The sequence below is a fragment of the Puma concolor genome, chromosome C2 (assembly GCF_028749965.1).
Source record: "Puma concolor isolate L17-30 chromosome C2, mPumCon1.1.hap2, whole genome shotgun sequence".
Classification (NCBI taxonomy): Eukaryota; Metazoa; Chordata; class Mammalia; order Carnivora; family Felidae; genus Puma; species Puma concolor.
In genome coordinates this window covers 31,189,584-31,212,862 of record NC_141675.1, presented here as the reverse complement: position 1 = coordinate 31,212,862, position 23,279 = coordinate 31,189,584, and the positions used below count along the sequence as shown (strand labels likewise).

The window sequence follows — 23,279 nt, the reverse complement described above, 5'->3', positions numbered from 1 at the left end:
GAGACCCCTGTCTGCCTGATTCCAAAGCTCATGCACTTTAACAACAGCGTTATGCTGCCTGCTAGTGAAACCGGCTATCCTTCCCTACTAAGGGAAAAGCCATTTCCCACTCTGGCCTTACACTGGTATGGTACTCCAAAGGTTGATGATCAGATCTGTTCATGGATAACAGGAGATTTGACCAGACTCTCTCTCCTACAAACCAGCCAGACTCATTGGGAGTCAAGGAGGGCAGACTCTTCCCTCTGGATAGCTCTGTCTATAGATGGTGTTCACACTGTGGCAAAGGTTGAAATGCCTTGCTAAATACTAAATTCTAGAAAACCTAGTCCTTTGTAGGAAGGCAACATATCTCTGAATTAACAGCTAAGGTGCTGGGCATTTTGAGAATCTCCTGCCCAGAAACAGAACAGATCACAGCCTCAGGTTCCCAAGCTAAGCACTGCATGTCCTCAATGTCTAATGATGAAAATGAATCCCACCCAGAAGCCCCCCTTCTGAATGGCGGGTGTGCTGGAGCAGCCGCTCTGGATAGTAATGCATTCAGAATTCACACACGTGACTGTCGCCAGCTGAACGAAGACATGTGTAAAGTGGTTCATGCTGAAGACAGGAATCAAATGCCAACAAACAAAATGAGGGAATAACAACAAGGTCGGGGGGCACCAGGGAAGGATTCTGTGTTGAATCAGTCAACAGCAAGCAGCTAGAGCAGAAAGCAAATATTAAATCGGATTCTATTAAAACGTGAAAGAAAATCAGTACTGTACTATATAAAGCCCATTAGGCCTGAGCTAAAGCACAACTTTCATACAGCCTTGTGACAGGGCAGGATTCATGAAGCATTTTTACTGAAGTCTTGCAAATAGCGTTCAAGAATTCCCAACCCATCTGCCCAGGGATAAACATCCATCTCTTCTCGGATCAGCACACAGCTAGTGCTGAGAGGGTAGCTGGCATGGCCGTTGCTGGGTTCTTACTCGGCCGGGCCAGCTTCACCTTGCGCTGCACTATTCGTTAATGTGCATATTGGCCAGTGCCTGTCTTGGACACGTCTGTTTGCTCAGACTGATGAGATTTGGACCACAAGCTCCCAGTGGTCAATGCCACTGTTCCCTGTCTCAGCAGACAGCCTAGCCTCTGCCACAGGCCACCATCTCTCATACTCACCATAAATACATTCATCCAGCACTTGCTCTCTGCTAGGTGTGGAAGGATTCTTTAACAATGTTATCTTATTGCAGCTTTGGGATGCCATCACTGGAAAGCAGCCTTGGTTGGCAGAGCAGAGATAGGTACTGCCCAGGAGAGGGACCACCCATTCTTCCCACCCTGTGGAGGCCTCCCCATGTCATTATCTCCCTTCTCCCATGACCTTAATCTTCACCTTCTCCCCTGGCTCCACCTTCTCCACTTAAACTCCCATTAGATTTTTGCTATTTTAAAAGCTAAAGCACCACCACTGGCATCTATGTTGGCTGCCCTCTCTTCTTCACCCTCCAGCCAAGCTTTCCAAAGTAGAGGGCCTCCTCTCTCCTTGCTTGGGCAAGTGCAGTCCAGTTATTACCCACCCCCCCACACCCCCCCCCCCCCCCCCGTCACTGCTTTTCTTTTGGCATCCCACCTGACAAATGCGGAGAACGCCATTCAGTCCTTCCCTTGTTTGACACCCTGCGTGATCAGCAGCCAGACCCTGACAGTCACATCTTCTGTGTCCCCCACATTCAGTCACTGAGGTGATGCCCCACCTCTTTGTCCTCAGAATGTTCCCTTCCTCAATATCTTCACCCCCTTAGAACTCCAGGCCCTGTGGACTTTCCTGCCCTAGAGCAACAGCCTTCTTGTGAATCCTCCCACACTGCTTTGCACCCTTCCTGTCCGTTCTATTCTGCCAGAGTGTGGGTTCTGAAATGCCCATGAGATCATAGTGTTCCCCTGCTCAAACTGCAACTGCCCAAAAGTTTACCTCCTTTCCACATCCTTCAAGTCCCCATGTAGTCGTCTTACTCATGATCTTATCCCTGGTCACTTGACCCTCAAATGGCCTTATACTGTGGCCTGTAGGAAGATTCCTGTGATTTCCTGTGCATACTAAACTCCCTTCATGCCCCTGAGCCTCTGCACAGTGTTCTCTTCTGTCTGCAATTCCTTTCCTCCTTATCCATTTGATGAACTCCTGCTCACCATCCAAGATCTAGCACTCAATTCCACCAGGAGGTTTCTCTGATGCCTGCAGTCACGTACCCCCCACCCTTGGGCTTCCATAAGCCTATTTCTAGATGCTAACACAGATTCCATTATTGCACTGTGATGATCTCTTCCTCTGTGTTGAACTCACCACGCTGTGGCTTCCTGGTGGGTGGGAGCTTGTGGCTGGCTTATCTCCGTCGTTCACATGCCCCAGCTCTTTGCTCAGGGGAGGCTCCTCACACTTGGTTTTGACCTCTGCTCAGGGTGCACAACTTAAGATCACCCTATCCCAGCATGAGATGCCCTGCTGTGGGGCAGAGGGAGGATACAGTTGTGGTAACAGGGAAGACTGCTTGTGGCCCTGAGTGGTAGAGGCTTTAGTGAGATAAAGGTGGCAAGTGAGGAGCTGGTTTGGAGAGGACTTCCCTGTCCCTTGATCCAGTGGTGTCCCTGGCAGGTGGGATGATCCCATTTGATGCTGCCCCGTGCCTGCTCCCCGCTCAGGAAGAAAAGTGGCAGGTTTCCAACAAGATTTTTTCATGTTTATTTAGACACAGCCTTCATATAAAGCAACTACTGCACCATTCTCTTTCATGGCTGCTTTCCAGAGCAAATGCATCTGTGGGGCATGAACGGGGACCTATGGGGACCTATAGGGCCCATGGTTATTGATTCCAGAACTGCGTATATCTGAATCCTTTCCTTTCAAGGAAAGCTAGAAGAACCCAAATATGTCTTGCTGTGTGTCCTTCCCCGCCATGTCCTCAAGAGTAGGGGTGTGTCTTGTTTCAGAGCCCAGCAGAGTGCCTGGGCTCACAGTACACATCTGTGGAGATGGCCCGAGTCTGGTCCACAAACAATGATTGGGATCCTGTTCACTACTCATTCATTCACTCACTCACTTCTTTAACAAATACTCCTGTGTAATTCTAGGCTCTCAGAGGTTAGGGAAAGGCCAGATAGACAAACTTTTGCTCCCATGGAACTTACTTACATTCTGGTGAGAGAAAACAGACAGAAGGAAGAAGGAAAGAAAGGAAAGAAAGAAGGAAACATGGAGATAAATGAGATGACTTCAGATAAAAATAAGTGCTATAAAATAAAATAGCCCCCAGGTTAAGACTGCTTCCCAATGGGGTACCTGGGTGGCTCAGTCGGCTAAGCATCCAACTCTTGATTTTGGCTCAGGTGATGATCTCATGGTTCATGAGTTCCAGACCCACATCAGGCTCTGTGCTGACAGCACAGAGCCTGCCGGGGATTCTCTCTCTCCCTCTATCTCTGCCGCTCCCCTGCTCAAGCTCTTTCTCTCTCTCTCAAAATAAATGACTAAACATTAAAGAAATTAAAAAAAAAAAAAGATTGCCTCCCAACAATGCTTAGCTCCTGCCCCTTTTCCCAGGAGGCCTGCTCTGGGCAGGGCAAGCCAGGGGCCAGTCTCTGGGTAGCTAAAATGGCAATGGTCCCTGGTCTGTGCTCCATCAGCCTAATGATAAGGGCACGTTCCTGCCAGCAGGTTGCTCAGCCTTGCCTGTACTTGGGAGAGTCTGACCACAGCATGTCTGGCCTCTGAATAAATGTCCCTAGAGAAAGGTGCTAGGCTACCTCTACCCCTCCAGGCAGCACTCCCTGGGCTTGAGGCCCTTACCCCTGTGGGGAGTGTCTGTCCAGAACCAGAGCTCCACTCAACATCCTCAGGAAGGAGGCCAACTGAGGCAACCAAACAAAAATGTCAAAAGGCAGGGGGAGTTGAGGGGGAGGCCAGAAAGAGAAGAAAATTCTTCATCTCCGTCAGCAAAAGGCCTCAGTGCGTGCAGTGGTAGGGGCTCAGAGCCACAGTCTCCTTGTCTAAAGCTCCCTGCTCTTGCGTCCATGTCCTCGTTTTTCTTAATTATATACAGACAGGCTTTTTGAAGCTTCTCTGATCTGTTGCCACGGTTACTACTGATGAAAGCTTCCTGTGAAAAGGGCTAAAGAGACTCAGTCCTTTTAACATATGGGAAAACCACTGAGCTGGCTTAAGTGGGAGGGGCATGGTAGGTCCTGGGTCATGAGGATAGGGCTCTGTGTTTTCCAGAATGTGCCTGAGAGGTTGGCTCAGCCTGCGTGAGTACAGTTGGCACTGGGACCTCAAAGAGTTAAACAGAAAAGATCCTTCTAGAGACACAAGATTAGCCCAAGTGTTGCCATACTGAGATAGAATCTCCTGCTTCTTAATGTGATTTGGGCAGGATGAATTTTTTTTTTTTTTTTTTTAAAGAATGGAGAGACAGGGTGAGTGAGTTTATTTGTAGGCATTAAGCTGGAAATAAGAGCACTCCTGAGTAATCAAAGGGAAAATCTGCTGAAGATAGGTCAGCCCTGAAAGCCAATTCCTTTATCAGGAATCTTAATAAGGCCAACTTCCTGGTCTCAGAATTTAGATGTGAACTTCAGCCTGGTCCAAGGTGCCAACCAGGTAGGGTCCAGCTAACTGTGCCTTGCTGCAGCCAGGATCTATATACTTTCATCCCTCCCCATGGGGAGCTGGTGAGGGTGACAACCACAATGAGGTGAAGCTTTCCAGGGAGACCCTATGTGCAGGCTGAGATTGCACTGTTCTGCGTCAGGCCAGAGATGGGATCCTCCACGTTGTGTGCACAACTGCTTGAAGGATTTGACGAAAGAGAAAAATTTTTCCCAGAAAAATGGACAAATACTTAAACACAAACATGGGTTTTCAGAGACTCTGAGGGGTTCATAGTTCCTTGAAACTAACCAGTGAACACCCTAGATGTTCACAGCAACCAAGTTCAAAAATATTCTCTTGTTGGTGACCCTTGAGATGGTGAACTTCTAAGCCTTAATACTCTCTCAACTGAAAAGTGGTAGCTTTGAGGATTTAATGAGATAATATACCTAAGGAGTTTAGCTGTGTGGCCTGCACACAGAGGAACTCCATAAATATCAGTTGCTATTATAATTAGTATTGCCATTATTAGATGATTTGGAGCCCTGAACCATTCATCCAATTAAGATTGATCTTGTGCAGCCCCTCATTCATTGAGCAGAGACCCCATGCCCAGAACTGTGCTGGCACTGTGAAAGCCATGAAGCTATGGAAGCCACAGCCCATGACGCTGGGGAGCCCAGACGCTTTCTAGTCAGGCAAGACCCCACACCCATGGGTCCTAGAATCTGTGGACACAAACAATTAAGGATCAAAGTAAGTAATACAGACGCAAAGAGTTATAGGTGTCTGGGAAAAGATAAGATCAGTGCAGAACAAAATATTCAGAGATGGTGTCTGGGGCCTTGTCTACCAGTTGGAGCTACATGTACAGACTTGGAGGCTATGTGCTCCAGTCTATACACCTTAGGGCACTAATCCCTGCAAACACATCCAGGAAGGAGGAGAGCCCTAATCTTGGGCATGGGGCTGTGTCTCCAGAATGGGTCCAGCTCTTTTTAACTTTCTTGTGCTCCTGTATATCTGCTCCCTAGCCTCTCAAGAGGTGGTCTGGCTTTAACATGGAATCTGGGTTTGCTTGTTCTCTCTCACCCTATGGGCAGGGAAATACATCCTTTACCCCTACAGCAAACTACATCCTCAACTCAGTCTTCTTTTAGGAGAAAGGATTGAGATACAGTCTGGGAATGGGTCAAGAAGGACAGGTGATACTCAAGATTCTTAAATATTGTAAGTCAAAAGAATGCAGAGATAATATTCTTGTGGCTGAGCAGAGTCAAGATAGTAGTTTGGAAAACTGACTGCATACTTTAATGCGGGCTAAGGGTTAAGAGGGGATGGAGAGGGAGATCAGAAAATGACACCAGGAGTAGGGATGGTGCAAAAAGCATGGTGTGGGGGCCCAGAAAGACATGGGTGGGGTGGTGAGGATTGGTTATAAAAAATGACAGTACTATTGGGACATCTCTTTACTTATTGCTCACTATGAAAGAGCTACTTAAGGAACTATGTCTGAATAATTGGGAAGCTTTCTGGAGAAAGGAGAAAGTCCTTTGAGATTTTATAGAGAGACAGATAGAAGTCTAGGAACAGAGGCGGACATGGAAACAGAGCTGTAGAGGTATGATGAGGTCTTTTATGGAGGCAAAATATGCAGCAAACCAGGTCAGGCTGGTTGTTATGTCTTTGCCCTCAATACAGCATAGAGGGTTAAAAGCAGGCTGGGTTGGAAGGTAACATAAGCCAAAAGAGGGAAATTTTGCAATTATCAGAAATGTAGTAGAGTTATCGAATAAACGTGATGTGAACCCACATTCAGTTGTAGTTCCTTCTTTGGTAACTGGTTATTTAAAAACAATACCAAACAAAGAAACTTCTCTTTATTTTTTTAGGTGCCATGTATAGCTATGACACTCCCCAGCCTAAGTTCAGCTCTCCCTCTCCCTCTCTCTTTCTATCCTGAGGATGCCAATTCCTCTCCCATCATTTCTGCAGTAGGTGTAGAATTTCTGGGAGAGACTGGACAGAAATGCCCACTGTCCTAAAGGAAAGGGTTGTGATGTCCTGTAACATGCTGGTTCAGAACTTTGGAGAGGGGTATGTGCCTGCGTGCTCCCATCCCCCTTCACAGAGGTGCCTTGGACAGCAGTGGGGCAGTTCCTAAGATTCTATGTCAGGCACCAATAACACCACAATAATAGGAGCCAGTGGCAGCCGGAGTTTTCAAGTCTTATTGGGGGATGTGGGGTGGCTGTTTGAAGACAGATCAGAAAACCACAAATAATTTATCAGAGACCTGGTGCAAAGTAGTGGCATCAAAATGGGCTAGTGAGGCAACCTCCACTCAATAGTCGAAACTTAGAGGGACTTTATGGAGATCCTTACAAAAAAAAAAAAAAAAAAAAAGACCAAGGACTATCTACATTTTGTGAGTGATGAGCACCAGACATTTGGAACACTGTTTTGCTTAATGTGAAGATGGTAACGTGTCAAGTTCTGAGGTGTCCCTTCCAAAGAGGCGGTTGTGATGCAGGCCTGAGGCAGCAGGGCTAGAAAGCTGAGTGGTGCCTGTCCCATTGCAAGTGAGGCACCCTGGTTGCTCCCCTCAAAATATAGACTCTCCCTGGGACAAGGATGAGAGGTGGTTGAAACCTGGGGAAATCATGTTGCTTTATTTTTCCTAACAGTCCTAGATCCCAATATTCCCAGAGACAGTTTTATGCCACCTTTGGAACCAGTTTAAAATGAACCCAGGGACATAGGCTTCCAGTGGACAGACACCTATGTCATCTGCATGGTCGTCAGAAGGATAAGACATTGATTTGGTGGGACTTGTGTGCTTTATGCCACTAACTGAGTGATTAATATCGGCTGTTTTCCTAGAGTAGATTCCTACAAGGATCATTTGTAAGAGCAGAGCTTTGGTTTCCATTTCGCAGAGTTATATATGGAATTCTGAGATTTGTTTTAATAACAAACCCTATATGCAAAGTACTACCTTAGGTATTTTGGTATATTACTTAATAAAATCCCATCTCCCCAACATTCAACAAGGTAGGAACTACTGTCCCCACTTTACATATGAGGAAACTGTAGCTCAGAGACATTAAGTAGCTTGCTCAAGTCATGTGGCTGGTGAGTGATGAAATCAAGACTTGAGTCCAGGCCTGGCCACTCTCAAAGCTCATCCTTAGCAACTCTTCCACCCAGGGTGGAGGCACCTAAGGGTGTAAGGTGCAGGAGTAATGCAAATGCATCCGGGTGCCGGGGGTGGGGGGATAGGTCTCTCAGGATGGCAGGAGGCTCTTGTTCCTGAGCTGTTTCAGTAGCTTCCCTAGAGAGACAGAGCAGCCGTGGTTCCAGCACTATGCTGAGCAAGTCTGCACGTGTTGCTCATTAGGGTCTTGGAAACACTGGGCCTGTACTCAGGCAATTCTCCTAATCATAACAGTTAGTAATAGAAGAAATGATTAGTCAAAACAAGGAGGGACCCTGCTGAGAGGGATTTCGGGAGCATCAGAGAACCTAATGTTACACATTTCACCAAACAGCAATGTTTGTAGAAAGTACTTCTTGTTTCTCCTGCTTCAATGGAGCTAATTGTCTGGGAGAGAGGGGGTGGATTTCACATTCTGGGAAAAAAGATGGCCCCTCTACCTGGCCTGAGCTGAAGCCCAAGCGTCTAATTTCTACAAGGCTGCAGAACCCCTGGAGGATGTCTGAGACGCCTGTACCTGGAGAGGCAGCGCATTTCAGTAGGAATGTCTCCCACCACTGCCTGGGTGGGGAGGTATACAAGGCTTAATCTTCTATTTGTGACCTAAGGTGAGGCCAGAGAGAGGGAAACTTTGACATGACTCTCTCCTGCAGATTTCTTGGAGATACTTCAAGTCCAGGAGAGCTATAGGGCATATGTCATCTTAAAGACATGGCCTTCAAGACCTCTTTCCCAGCCCTGCAATGAGGCTCAGTGGCCTTGTGGAGTGGTGAGAGATACACCAGACTCATAAGGAAAAAGATCGGGGCTGAGGGCCAGCTTTGCCACAGTGTGACCCTACGCAGGTCATTTACACTCTCTGAGCCTCATCTTTCATTGATCTGTGACTGATAGAGCTAGACATGTTTATTGAGATCCTATTATGTGCTATGCCCTGTGTATAAGATTATGGTATAAAAATTCACTGACATATGCCCTGAGGGGTCCAAAATCTGCAGGGGAGGTGGGCACCTGTACTACAGCCACACAAACCACTGACTGACAAGGCTGGTGGAGATGCACTCCCAGATTCGTGGATTATTCATTCGGTTTTCCCTGGGAATACACAGAAGAATCTGCCAGGCATTATCTCATTCAGTTCTCAAAGAGACTCTCTCTAGGTATACAGAAAAGATCCATGTTCCAAAGAGAACAATTTAAGGCCAAGGGAGCAAAAAGAGAAATTGGAAAAGTAGGTATCCCTCCCAGAAAGTTACAGGTCATCCAAAATCAAATCCTTATTGTGACACTTTATAGACACACTTATTCTCAGAACAGGAAGAAACCTTGGAGATCATGGTGTGTCCCTGGTGGTGAATGCCCTCTACAGTCCCTACCTGGTTGGCCAGACTTTTTTTTTTTTTAATTATTTTTATTTTTGAGAGCAGGGGGGAGGAGAGGGAGAGAGAGAGACAGAGACAGAGAGACAGAGAGAGTGCACATGCAAGTGGGGGAGGGGTAGAGAGAGGGAGACAGGATTTGAAGCAGGTTCTGTGCTGACAGCAGAGAGCCCGATGCAGGGCTCAAACTTGCAAACTGAAAGATCATGATCTGAGTTGAAGACAGATGCTTAACTGACTGAGCCACCCAAGCACCCGAGCCTCTCTTTATTCTTCCAGCAATGGAAGCTCACTACTAAGGAGCCATCTCTTAACAATAACCAGAACCTATTTTCAAATATAATGAAAAAAGGTACCTACTCACAATAGCCACAAACCCCATAAAATACCTAGGATTAAATCTCACAAGTCCTGCGTAATAATACCTGTATTAAGACAACTATAAAACTTTACATAAGGGCACAAAAGTAGACTTGAATACTGTGCTCCTGGATGGAGAGGTGTATCATAAAAATGACAGACCTTCCCGAAGCAATCTATATATTCAATACAACCCCAATCTCAATTTAATAGGACTGCTTAATGAAATGCGCCAAGCTGATTTCACAGTTCGTCTTGAAGAAGAAAGTGTTTGAGAATGGGCAAGGCATTTTTGACGAATGGAAGGTAGGGGTTTGATTTACAAGTTATTGAAACGTTTATAAAGGTACCATCTTTAGAACAGCTTAGAAGTGAGGCCAGAACAGAACATTCTCTCAACAGGAAAAAAATAAAGGTAAGTATGTACCGGGCATTTAGTAAATAATAAAAGGGGCATCTCACTAACATGTGGACAATTCAGGTGGAGTTGATGGGATGTTATTTTTAATAAGATGTAAGAACACCAGGATCACATCTTACACAAAAATAAATTCCAGATGGAGGAAGGAGCTAAACATAAACACTATTAATAGAAAATATCAGAGACTGTTTTTATACCTTAGAGCAGGAGGTCATATACCAAACCCAGGCAAAAAGTCAATATTCAAATCCCCAAAACCAGAAGGAAAAAGATGGTCAGGTTTGGGTTTAAAAAAAAATGTCAATATGACAACCTCCCCCCACAAAAAACTATACCCATAAGTAGAGTTAAAAATAAGTGGAGGGCTGGGGCGGTGGTGGGAGGGAGAATGCCCTGTATAATTAGTGGGCATCTAGAAATCAATTTTTTAAAATAGAAAAAGGGCAAGGGTTATGAACAGTCAATTCCCAGAAGACAAATAAACTGGTCAAGAAACATATGAAAAGTACACCCTAATTTATAATTAGGGAAATACTATTCAAAAGTACTAGGAGATCAGTCAAATTGGCAAAAAGTAAAAGCTGGTCTGTATGTGGAGAATTCTGCAAGGTGCACATGAGGGGCGTAAATGGGATGAGTCCCTTGGGAGAGCACTTAGGTAATACTGATTGCCTTTCTGAGTGTATGTGCCCACCAACCCAGCAATTCCATTTCCAGGTGAATTTCCTGCACAAATACAAGCGTATGTGCCCCCCAAGGTACGTCTGAGCATTTTTTGCAGCAGTATTGTTTATATTAGGAAAAGGATGGATGGCACAAAAACAGACACATAGACCAATGGAATAGAATAGAAACCCCAGAACTAGACCCACAAACGTATGGCCAACTCATCTTTGACAAAGCAGGAAAGAACATCCAATGGAAAAAAGACAGTCTCTTTAACAAATGGTGCTGGGAGAACTGGACAGCAACATGCAGAAGGTTGAAACTAGACCTCTTTCTCACACCATTCACAAAAATAAACTCAAAATGGATAAAGGACCTGAATGTGAGACAGGAAACCATCAAAACCTTAGAGGAGAAAGCAGGAAAAGACCTCTCTGACCTCAGCCGTAGCAATCTCTTCCTCGACACATCCCCAAAGGCAAGGGAATTAAAAGCAAAAGTGAATTACTGGGACCTTATGAAGATAAAAAGCTTCTGCACAGCAAAGGAAACAACCAACAAAACTAAAAGGCAACCAACGGAATGGGAAAAGATATTTGCAAATGACATATCGGACAAAGGGCTAATATCCAAAATCTATAAAGAGCTCACCAAACTCCACACCCGAAAAGCAAATAACCCAGTGAAGAAATGGGCAGAAAACATGAATAGACACTTCTCTAAAGAAGACATCCGGATGGCCAACAGGCACATGAAAAGATGTTCAGCGTCGCTCCTTATCAGGGAAATACAAATCAAAACCACACTCAGATATCACCTCACGCCAGTCAGAGTGGCCAAAATGAACAAATCAGGAGACTATAGATGCTGGAGAGGATGTGGAGAAACGGGAACCCTCTTGCACTGTTGGTGGGAATGCAAATTGGTGCAGCCGCTCTGGAAAGCAGTGTGGAGGTTCCTCAGAAAATTAAAAATAGACCTACCCTATGACCCAGCAATAGCACTGCTAGGAATTTATCCAAGGGACACAGGAGTACTGATGCATAGGGGCACTTGTACCCCAATGTTCATAGCAGCACTCTCAACAATAGCCAAATTATGGAAAGAGCCTAAATGTCCATCAACTGATGAATGGATAAAGAAATTGTGGTTTATATACACTATGGAATACTACGTGGCAATGAGAAAAAATGAAATATGGCCTTTTGTAGCAACGTGGATGGAACTGGAGAGTGTGATGCTAAGTGAAATAAGCCATACAGAGAAAGACAGATACCATATGGTTTCGCTCTTATGTGGATCCTGAGAAACTTAACAGGAACCCATGGGGGAGGGGAAGGAAAAAAAAAAAAAAAGAGGTTAGAGTGGGAGAGAGCCAAAGCATAAGAGACTGTTGAGAACTGAGAACAAACTAAGGGTTGATGGGGGGTGGGAGGGAGGAGAGGGTGGGTGATGGGTATTGAGGAGGGCACCTTTTGGGATGAGCACTGGGTGTTGTATGGAAACCAATTTGACAATAAATTTCATATATAAATAAAAAAAAAAAAAAAAGGAAAAGGATGGAGTTAGCCCGAATGTCCACCCAGGGGGGGGGGGGGGTGCTGTGTAACACAGCAGAAGTCACTGGTGCCTCCCCCACCCAATTCTCTCTTCCCCAGTCTCACAGAAGATAGGCTTCCCAGACACTAGAAATCACATGATGAGTCCCAGCCCATGAAATGTGATCCTTCACTGTCCGAAATGGGGTGTCACTAGATTGGTGCCATGCCGCCTCAGAGGCAGAGCATCTTCCTCCCTGAGGGAAGCAACTTAGCACTGAGGGTAAAGAGACCTGAATCTTGCCAGTCAGGCCCGGGTGAAATCAGGCCTGGCTACTCACTGATGTGTAAGCCCTTCTGGGCCTCTGTTTTCTTACCTATAAATTGGGAATAACAGGAGTACCTATCTTCTCTTCTGTGAGACTGAGAAGATCCATGTCAGGGGCTTAGCACTGTGCCTGCCTCACATGTGGTAAGACCTCAGTCAGAGTCAGCGATTTTCTCAGTCTTTCATGCACGTGCGTTCCCGCTCTAATCGTTTGTGGCCGGCATGGTTGAGCGCCATGGGACACAGCATACGACATCTCCTCAGAAGAGGCCTTGGCCCCAAGTCCTGAGCAGGGGCTACAGGCACAGTCACAGGCACAGGCACAAGCACAAGCCTCTTCACTGAACATGGGCACAAACACTGCCCTTCGCTCTCAAGCAGAGCAAATTCTCACCTTACTCACAGTTCCCCTTTACTGGCCAGCAGACAGTGTGCTCTATGTGGGAACCGAGCGGCCCTCCATCTGTGCTCACCGAGCACCGTCAGGGCTTGGCGGTGCCCAGTGCTTCCCACCACCCACGGCCCACTCGCCCCCACCAAACCACCCACCTTCTGTGTACACCTGGTCCAGCAGAGCCAGCCTATACCAAGCTTCATCTCACTACACAGATGCCATGAAGGCCTCACTCCAGACGGCAACATCGAACATCTTTGTCCCCGTTTCCAAGGTGAACAGAGCTCAGAGGTGACCCAGAGGAGATGCTCAAAAGGTCACCTTGGGTATCTCCTGCAAGTCTGAGCCCAGAGCCATGCGGAAGGCAGCACACTGCTATTACCACTGCCCTGACCTCTCTCTACAGAAGGGGGCGGAACGACAGAGGGGCCTTTGTGTCCAGGCAGCCTCTGGCCCTCTGCCCTTTTGCCTCTGAGATAAGTCATTCATGTGACTTCAGAATTAGAGCACTCTTGACTGAGTGGGATGGAGGGTGGCCTCTGGCACAGGCTGGAGGGAATCCTGGCCCTTCCACAGGCTGACCTCAGACTGAAGCCTGCTCTTCCTCTGCAAAGTCATTCATGATCATTTATCCACTGGAGAGCCCAGCCTTTAGGCCCACAGCCAACCCCATATCATAAGAGTTCTCAGGTGTCTGGCTCCGACTGGGCACTTTCCAGCCAATTGTGTGCCAAGTTTCTCAGAAGACCAGACACACAGTTTCAAAATAAATCACTACAAAACGCTGGCATCCCAGTCTTATGCCACACGTAGTTCAGAGAGCATGGGCATACACAAACTGACTATGAGATCCACTTTTGTTCACTTTGCCCACCTTCCCACGCAATTCAGGAGCCCCCTTGGCAGGCCTCACAAGCACCCCTCTTGCACACCTCCGTTAGGGGGAGATTGCTAATTACTCAGGAGGCTTTTGGTCTCTGGACAATGTTTGTAATCCACCTTTACACTAAGTTGAAAGTGGCTTCCTTCTAAATCTTTGATGAGAGTCAAAGACACCTCGTGTCCCAGTCTTTGTCAAACACAAGTGAAGCCATGCTGATGTATGTGGGTCTTTGGTTCTGGTATCCTTGCCACATTCACATGTGTTACCAAACCAGGAAATCTGGAAGGTCACAGTTCTGGATTGAGAAAGTATTGGCTGCTACCAAGTTTCCAATATGGCAACTGGAGGGTCAGGGAATGAAAGAGGGGGTGGAGCCAGGGACCACCCTCCCCCCCCCCCCCCCCGACACCTGTCATTATGGAGTTGAGGGTAGATTCCAAAGCTGGCTATCAGGGTCAATGGCCAGTAGCAAGGGGGTGGAGTGGGTTGATATGGGTTCCAGGGCTAACTGACAGTGGTGATCTTGAATGGTGACCATAGAGACAGCACTGGACAGAGATCTAGGCATAAGATACATCCCAGACTCCACCATGACATGTGGGCTTGGCCTTTTGGTGTCAGAATTGGATCAGGGTCTGATACTGAATACTATGGATGAAAGAGGGAAGACTGGAGGAATCAGGAGGCCATCTGGAGACCACCTGTGAGGAGCTGGGGACCAAGATGGTCTACATAAATGATACACAGATTTGTGATCACATTATGATGGGGTGGACACAGGGGGCGATGATGTCACAATTCAGCCAACCAAGAATGGATCTCCAGGAATATTTGCTCTAAAATTCCCATTTCCCCCACACTTTTATTCTGTTCTTATTTTGGATTAGGCAATTTAGATATGACCCTGACTCACCTCTTATCCTTATTCATAACAACCAAAACAATGACAATCATTTACGGAGCACTTCCCATATGTCTTTGAGTACTGAGGTATTTTACATTCATTATCAGAGTGGGTACAATAACAAACTATAGCTTCCTTTTATGAAAAAGAAACAGAGGTTCAGAGAGGTTAGATAATCTACCCAAGGCCATGCTGCAAGGGAAGGGTGGAGCCAAGAGTCAATCCTGGGCTACCTGATTCCAACAGCAGGACTCTTAACACTCAACTGTGATGGGTACCTACTGTATAAGGTCATGGAGAGGGTAAAAGAAATCAGATTAGCATGTCAAAGAGCTCCCAGTCCAGTGGACAGAGGCAGTCCTATACCTGAATAGCTCTAACTGGTGTAGAATATTCAGAGTGTGCAAAGCAAGGCATCATCCTTCCTTCCTGGGGATGAGGTGAGGTGGTGGCAGAGGACAAAGGCTGCAGAGTCACCTATTTCTTATGGTCTTCCCCTCTGAGGTGGAGAACCGGAGCAGGGAAGATTTAAGAAACACGAGCTCTAGCTACTATTAAGCTCCAGCATGCATCCCAGACCAGTCCCACCTGGGACCGGAGCTTGCAAATTTGGCATCAGAGCCGTTGCTTGAAGACTGCCAAGGAGCATTCATGACACAACAGGGTCCTAGAACCATGGGGTGGACAGTTTCATTCCACATTTTCAAAAGAGAGAAGAGAACAGATTACATTTTACCTCAGTCACCTCCTCCTTCTGAAACTTCACAGTTAAACCGGTGCTTTGTGGGCCTCAAGCAAAGAGGGACAAGAACCGGCACGTGTCTCTAAGTATAAGTCAGGCCAAATGACATTGTTTCTTTTTCCAAATGTTTATGAGCCTATGGAGAAAAAGAGTATAGAGAGCATGCCTAGATTTCAACCGTGGTAACTGAAAGAAAGTACACAAATACTTGTGGACCAAAGGAGGAAATGTTAGCTAAGTGATAATGTCAGTGCTTAGGTTTCAGCTGCTTTGAAAATGGCATCAAAATAGGGTGAGCGACTCTAACAACAGTCATAAGATGAAATCGCTTACTTTCACTGGGTGCTTCCTGTATGCCAAACAGCGTTCTAAATAGTATTATGACATGTAATACCCCTGATGACACAGTGAGGCAGACACCAATACTCTACCCATTTTATGGATGAGCAAATGAGGACACAGTGAAGCCCTGTCACTTGCCCCATATCACACAGCCGGCAAGCAGCAAAGAAGGACTTGAACTCAGGCACAGATTCCAGAGCCCACAGTCCTAACAATTATGCTAATACTTCTCATTTCAAAGATGACAAAAATCAGTATTCAAAATAATCTAGACTTGAAAGAGCACTATGCCTAACTAACTCCACAAGACAAAATTTCTGAAGTCACATTCGTCAGTGCAGAAAAGACCCAAATGGGTAGCATTTCCTGAAGGGACAAACAAAACCACTGGATGTTTAGTGGCCAAAAGTCTGGTAGGATCTAAGGCATGGGGACTGGAACCACAGTGAGCAATCAACAGTATCCCAGCCCCAGGAGGAGAAGATCCATCACTTTTCCACTGAACCGTGCTCTGGGGTGAGGGTCACATGTTTCATTCTGGCTACCACATCTTGAGAGTTTTATTGATAAATGTGAGAGATTCAGAAAAGGCCAGCTAGGATGGTGGAGTTCAGGAAATCACGTGTCTTGGGGAATAGATAATATAACAGGTGTTTAGCCTAAGGTAGGTGATTCAGGAAATATGAGGAACTCATTCTTAAACACTACAACTGCTGGCCTGCAGAACATTGGTCCTCAATGGTGGACCAAGGGTGAGGGGAGGAGGAAGGCAGTACCCAACTCAGGGGCCAGAAGATTCCTCAGTGATGGATGATGGCTGCCTGGCAATGGAACAGAGATGTCTCGCAAAACATATCAGCTGTCTGTCATCACAATATTCAGGGTTGCTGGAGAGAGAGGGTGACACTGAGGAAGAATTTGGGTGGCAGGACCTAGAAGGCTGCTCTGAATGTTAACCATCTGTAACTCCAAACGCCCTCATGATAAAATGCCTCAGCAGAAATGTAGCGTGTCCCTGGCTGTCAGCTTAAAACTTAGAGCTATCCAAAGCCTCGTAAGGGTTATACCCACTTGGGTCAACAACTGTGAAAGGAAATTGTAGATGATAGAAGTGTGGAAGTGTGTTTACACAGGCAGCGCTGACCCTTCCTGAAACAGCGGTGACATTTATAAATAATTTTTAGCTTGCTGTCACAGTCCCTCAAATCTGCATCCAGATGGATGAACCAGCCAAATCCAGGCACCTGGAGAAACATCTTGTCCTAGGACTCTTGTTCATCTATGACCCCTGCCCAGATTCCATCTCAAGGAAAACAGTCTACCTCCTTCTAAAAAACACAAATTATATTTTTTACGTGCAACATGGATCATGTATCAGAGTAAAATCAAGCAGCCTTTTACCTACAGAATGGGATACACGCTGTATCCCTTACTAAAGCTCTGGTAAGCCGTGGGTAAAGGAACTCTCTTTCAATATGTTGCAACTCCTACATTCAAAGAGGTAAACACTTCTGAAGATCATCCTCAAAGCAGGCATGTAGACAAGCGAGCAGTCCTCAATTCATGAAACTGGATCACTGACTCAGGTGGCTTATTTGTGATCCTGGGGGGGGGCTCCCTGCCCTGGCGGTCTGCTGTGGCAGCCCCAAAGACTTCCTTTTGGCCTATTTCCTGCCGAGTGGGGTGGAAGACCAGATGAGTAATGAGCCCATCACCCATTTATATTCTCTCCCCACCCAATCCTCCATCTGAGCTCAGGTGAATGTTCCCCACCATTCACTTTCCTTCTGCCTCAGTTTCTCTCTCAGCCCTCCCCGAGCCCGCTCTAATCAGGCCACGCTCCTTGACCTCCACCCACTTCTGTTTCCCATCATGCCTGCAGCCCTAGCTGATGCTGCGCTGGAGGCCTCCACACTGCTTCAACCACCCCAGAGTGAGAAAGGCGTAGACAACCAAGCCAGGACAGGTGGGGGTGTGCTGAGAACCAGTGAAACCTTCCCTTGAAACACAACCACTGACGCACACTCCCACATTCACTCTCATATCACACCCCACCCCTGCTCTTCCACAAACAGGTATCTGCAGTCTCTGTCTTTCTCCAGCCTGGTACACAGGACACTAATGGGGAGGGGCAGGCCCTGTGGTTTCGGCCTGCAGAAATTCACTCAGTGGCCTTTCTCCCCCAGGAGCCATTAAGCAGAGGACAGAGAAACTCAACCTAATTTTAAAGCAATGTTCTCAAAATTTAGAATGCTTCGGAATCACCTAGAGGGCTTGTTAAAACTAAGATCACTGCCTCCCCACCACCCAATCCATTGAGTTTCTCATCCAGTAGGTCTAGGGAGGGGCTGAGACTCTTAATCTCCAGCCAGTTCCTAGGTGATGTTGAGGCTCCGTGCCCAGGAACTGCATTTAAATACCACTGCTGGGGAGCTTCTGGGTGGCTCAGTCAGTTAAGCGTCTGACTTTAGTTCAGGTCATGATCCCATGATTTGTGGGTTCAAGCCCCAAGTTGGGCTCTGTGCTAACAGCTCAGAGCCTGGAGCCTGCTTCCAATTCTGTGTCTCCCTCTCTCTCTGCCCCTTTCCCACTTGTTGTCTCTCTCTCTCTCTCTCTCTCTCTCAAAAATAAATATTTAAATACCACTGCGGTAAAGAATAAACCATTACAGGTGATCTTGTGGAGTGTGGCCCAGCAGGACTCAAGATTGGTAGAATAAAGTTTATGAGCCTATGTCCTTACAGACTTTTCACAATGCCCTGAAGGCCATCATGCCTGGCTGCAGAGGACTGCCTTATTTTCCTGCCATCCCGATGCCCTTCCCACCCTCTGGTCCCTGGCACACTCCTCCTCAGCCTGCCTGGAAAGACCAGGGTCTGGGAAACGCCACTTTTTGGCAGTCCAAGGAGCATAAACCCTGTGCCTTGGGGACCACACTGCTGCCCTGGGATGGTTGGGATGAAAGAGGGGGAGGCCCTTAAAGAATGAAAGCAGAAGCTTAAGGAAGAGAAACTGGAGTGTACAGAGATGGGTGAGGGAAGACTGGACTCCTATCCTTCCCTATAGGTCAATTCAAGAGTGGATTACTGTCATGGACATCTGCAGCGACCTCCTAAGAGCTACCAAATTTTAGCTCTCACTGCATGTGAGTTCATGGCATTGGAGGCAGAGAGACCTGAGCTTCCATCCTGGGGCCTCAATGACATCGGTCATGTTATTCTCCCAAGCTCCTGCTGTGGGTTCCATCATGCCTGGTTCTGATGATGAGAAGTCCCTGCTCACATGGCTGTATTGGGCACCAGGGCACGCCCCTGGGAGCCACACCGAGAACCCCTGCTTCACCACTCACTTCCCAGTCTCTCCATGTGAGTCAGGAGGGAGGTCAGGGTGGTGTCCAGGGGACCCCAGAGGGTTTACGTGAGGGGACAGCAGAAGGACCCAGAGAACAAGACAATGATCTCTGAAGCCCCTTCTTTATTACATTTCTATGATCAAAACTGCAGAGGGAAACCCACTACATTTGAAGAAAAAATGAAGAAACACGATAGGCACTAGCTTGTCTCTGTGATCCATCAAAGTTTCTTCCATGTGGGTGACAGAAAAAGGGTTTGGTTTGGAAACCAATTTGACAATAAATTTCATATAAAAATAAAATAAAATATAATTAGATGTTGAAAAAAATAAAAAATAAATTAAATTTTAAAAAAAAGAAAAAGAAAAAGGGTTTGGTGGTCAGAAATGTAACAAGGTAGTTATTTTTACACCAGTCCTTCTGCATAGTTTTCCACAGATAGCAATTTTATAAGGCATAATTATCTATTTTTACCTGCATCATAAATTCCTCCTTTCCATTTCATCCCCCAGTAAACTAGAAATTATTTAAAACCAAAGATGTGCATTTTGGTGCTTGGTTTCACACTGCTGTGCACTTCCCCATGCGTTCCTGGCTGCTCCCCATCTGCTGACTGTGTCACGCCTGCCATGCCATCAGACCCTCCTGTGAAAAGAAGCATGTCTGACCCTGAGGACTCAGTGGGCTCTGCTCCCTGAAGACTGAAGGCAGTCTTGTTGTCCATCACTCCTGCCCAGCTTCTCAGCCTCCTAAGAGCACCTGAAGTCTGGGATGCTCGGTCTGTACCTCCCTCCTTCTCCCACAGTACATCTGGTTCTGGTGGCCATAACCTCACTTGTTTTCATCAGCACCTTCAGGCCAAGTGGTCTGGGGCCACACAGTGGATTCTGCTGTGATGCCCAGAAACCGTATCAACTTGGACCCTCCCTGGGAACATCACTTTTATTTTTAGAACTCTATCATGCTGGAAGCTTCCATATCTGCTGTAATCTTCACACTTTCCAGGGATATAACCAAAGCATGTTCTAACATCGACTGAGAGTTTACTATGAACCAGGCATTGTGCCAAAGACTATAAAACTATTTTGCTTAATCCTGGAAGAGGTGTGAGCACGATGAAGAAGGAAGAAGGGAAGTGGGTGTCCCCAGAGCAGCAACAGTAACATCATCACAGTCGGGCCCAAGGGGCCCCTTCCTTGGACTTCAGTCAGAGCTCACACCAGCCCTGTGGCACTACCTTGGGGTGCATCCAAATCCCTGCTGAGTCCACGAACCTTGTCAAGGACAATGCTGAACACACAGGGATGCCAGGGGACTCTCAAATGTCAAGGGGGTCCTAGGCTTATCCAGGAGATTAAAAAGAAAATGAAGAAATGCCCACACAAGGCTAAAAAGGCTATCATGCACTCTAAACATTTAGATTAATTTAGAATAAATTCCAGTCCCAGAAGACTAATCGGATTTATTAAAAATACACATTTTAATGCACTACAGGTATTTTAGCTTTGTAAAAGAACACATTTTAAATCATAAGGTTTTAAAAATATTTCAATATCGTCAGTGAATGAGTATGACTGATGACAGAATCTCCTTTAAAGATGATGGCAACAGGACAAGCCTGAGGCCTTTCCAGACTTCGAGGCCTGGGCTCCTGGACACTCCCAACACTGACCCCTTTCCCCAACACCCACCTAGACCCTGCAGATGCCCACTGAGGGACAGAGCTACCCCTTACCTGGGTCCTCACTGGGTCCCGGTGAGCGGTAATTGTTTCCTGATTGGATAGATGGAGAACCACACTTGTGAAAGTAAACCAGTACCTGCACCCTCCCCACCCTGGCCTGTCCCAGGCTGGGCCCGTGCCTGGCTGCCTTGCTCCACTTGAGGAACCAGTCAGGGTCCCCAAGGCTATAGTGCAAGGCCAAGCCTGGCCTCAACGGTTCCAGATATGCTCCTTGTATCTGAAAAATTATTTACTGTGGCGATGTGTGATGCCTTTTTAAGAGAACAGATGGCACCTCCAATTAGAATGCTTTAAAAGGAAACCCTAATGAGATTATAAAAGCCAACAAATTGACTTTTTCATACAGTACTTCCCTGGCACACAATAAATCAAATATATAATGAGGCTCAATAAAATAATAGGTTTATTTACACTTGTTTTGCCTAGTACTGTGTTGCAGCCCAGCCTGGCCTCCAGGTCCCTCACCAAGTGCTTGCTCCCATAGGCCAGGACCAGGGGCTGGATCATGCATCCTTGAGCTGCTCTGGGGCCTGACCACTACAGACAAGTGTGGCCTTGATTTGGCAATTTCTGGTCTGACCCTAGTGCTCTACACTGGGGGCATAAGAGCACAGAACCACATAAAAGAATGTGGTGACACATACAGGCAAGCCTAGCATTCATCCCCACTCTGGATAAGGTGGGGAGATTGTGGTGGGGCCACAGGGGGCAAGGAAGGTGTGCCTATCTCCAGAGCTAGCTGGACCAGAGATGGGAGAGAAAAACCGGTGAGGTGTGATTTTAATGAGATGAACGCAGGACATGGGTAAGCAGAGTGAAGTGAGGATCTACAGTGTGCAGACTGAAAGCTTTGGGACATTGCTATTTATTCCTGGGATTGGTCCTATTCGTTCAAGCACATCACGTTAGGTGGTTGGAAGATACGCCTTGAAAGGTGGACAGGGGAGGTGCTGTATAGCAAGGAGGACAGCCCCACATTGGCATTCTGAGCATCTGCTCTTTGGCCTACCATCCGTGTAGGTGACCTTATCCAGGGGCTGGATGGATTTACAGGGTATGTCTCCTGAAGTGGGAAGCTTGAGGCCCAGATTTCTATTTGCATGAGTTGATCTGCAGAGGGAGCCTGGCCAGAGAGAAAGAGTTCATGGCAGAAGCAAACGGGAATGTTTTTAGGGGGAAGTGGTGAGACCCTGGGCATATGCTTTGGCACTCATGGAGACCAGTCCTTGGGATGAACACCCAGGCAGCACTGATTCAGCTTCTAAAGAAGTACATTAAATAATTCTTCACATGCTCATAGAGACCCACAGGGGAACCTCAGGAATCAGTAGAGACTATACCACCACAGGAAGACAAGGACTCCAGTCAGCAGAAATGGAATAATTTCTGTTCACGTCAAGCACTAGCGAGGGAGGTCTGGGGAAATTCAGTTTACAAGAGGATGAGCTTTTCCTCAGTTCAAATCTATAAGCATTGATCGACCTCAGGACCTTGATCTAGAAGATACTTTCATTTCTTTCCCCAGTAAAGATTACATACACTACAAGGCCAGAATTAAGAAAGTCTTCTATACTGAGCTGAGTCATTTTTCCCGTCCATCAAGCTGCAAGTATATATGAAACATTCCCTCTGTGCCCTTCTATCCTGGGGATGGGAGGAAGGGATTTGGTTCAAAGAGGTAAAGGGAAGCCTAGGGAGTCAGGCAACAGCATCTAATGCAGAAAAAAGTAATATCATAACTAGAGGCTACCCTGGAACACTGACTTCCAAATACAAGGAGAACACTGAAAACAAAAAACCATGCCTGTTTCAGGGCTACAACACACAGGAGAGTGGGAGCAAGTTCTCTAAAGCACTGTGTGGGGAGAGTAATGCTTGTCTCCCCAGGATTACAGGGGAGAATATTGGGACAAAATTCTCCCCTCTTCCACTCCCACCCAGGGAGTGGAGTTGCCGTTCATCCACTTTTGGCAAGATGACTGCCCTTCCCTCTACAACAGAGAATGGGAGAGCGGTGAAGCCCAAGCATTAGCCCCTCTGCCCATAGAATTTCTGCCTCAGAGATGCGTGCTGCAGCCCAGCCTCTGGTCTTATCATTTGGCAGGGGCACAGATGCTGCACCATACTGGGCACTGGAAGGGACACAAGTAGATGAATATCTGGTCCTGGCACACAAAGACCTTCCTTTGGTAACTGGGAAGGCAAACTACAAAATAAATGGGCAACTAATAAAATTATTAGACTTTGAGAGGAACCTGGTCACACAGATACAGGAACTGCAGTGAAGACAGAAAATATTCAGCTGTCAGGCCCAATGGGGTTTCTTGGAGGAGCTGACTAGGAATTATTGCAATAGCCTAGTGGATCTTG

General features: G+C 46.7%; 1 protein-coding gene across 2 annotated transcripts in view; it reads right to left on the bottom strand.

Moving 5' to 3' along the window:
* EPHB1 (EPH receptor B1) overlaps positions 1-23,279 on the bottom strand; it is a 432,698-nt gene that overhangs the window by 121,584 nt on the left and 287,835 nt on the right. The gene's annotated exons all lie outside the window — the stretch shown is intronic.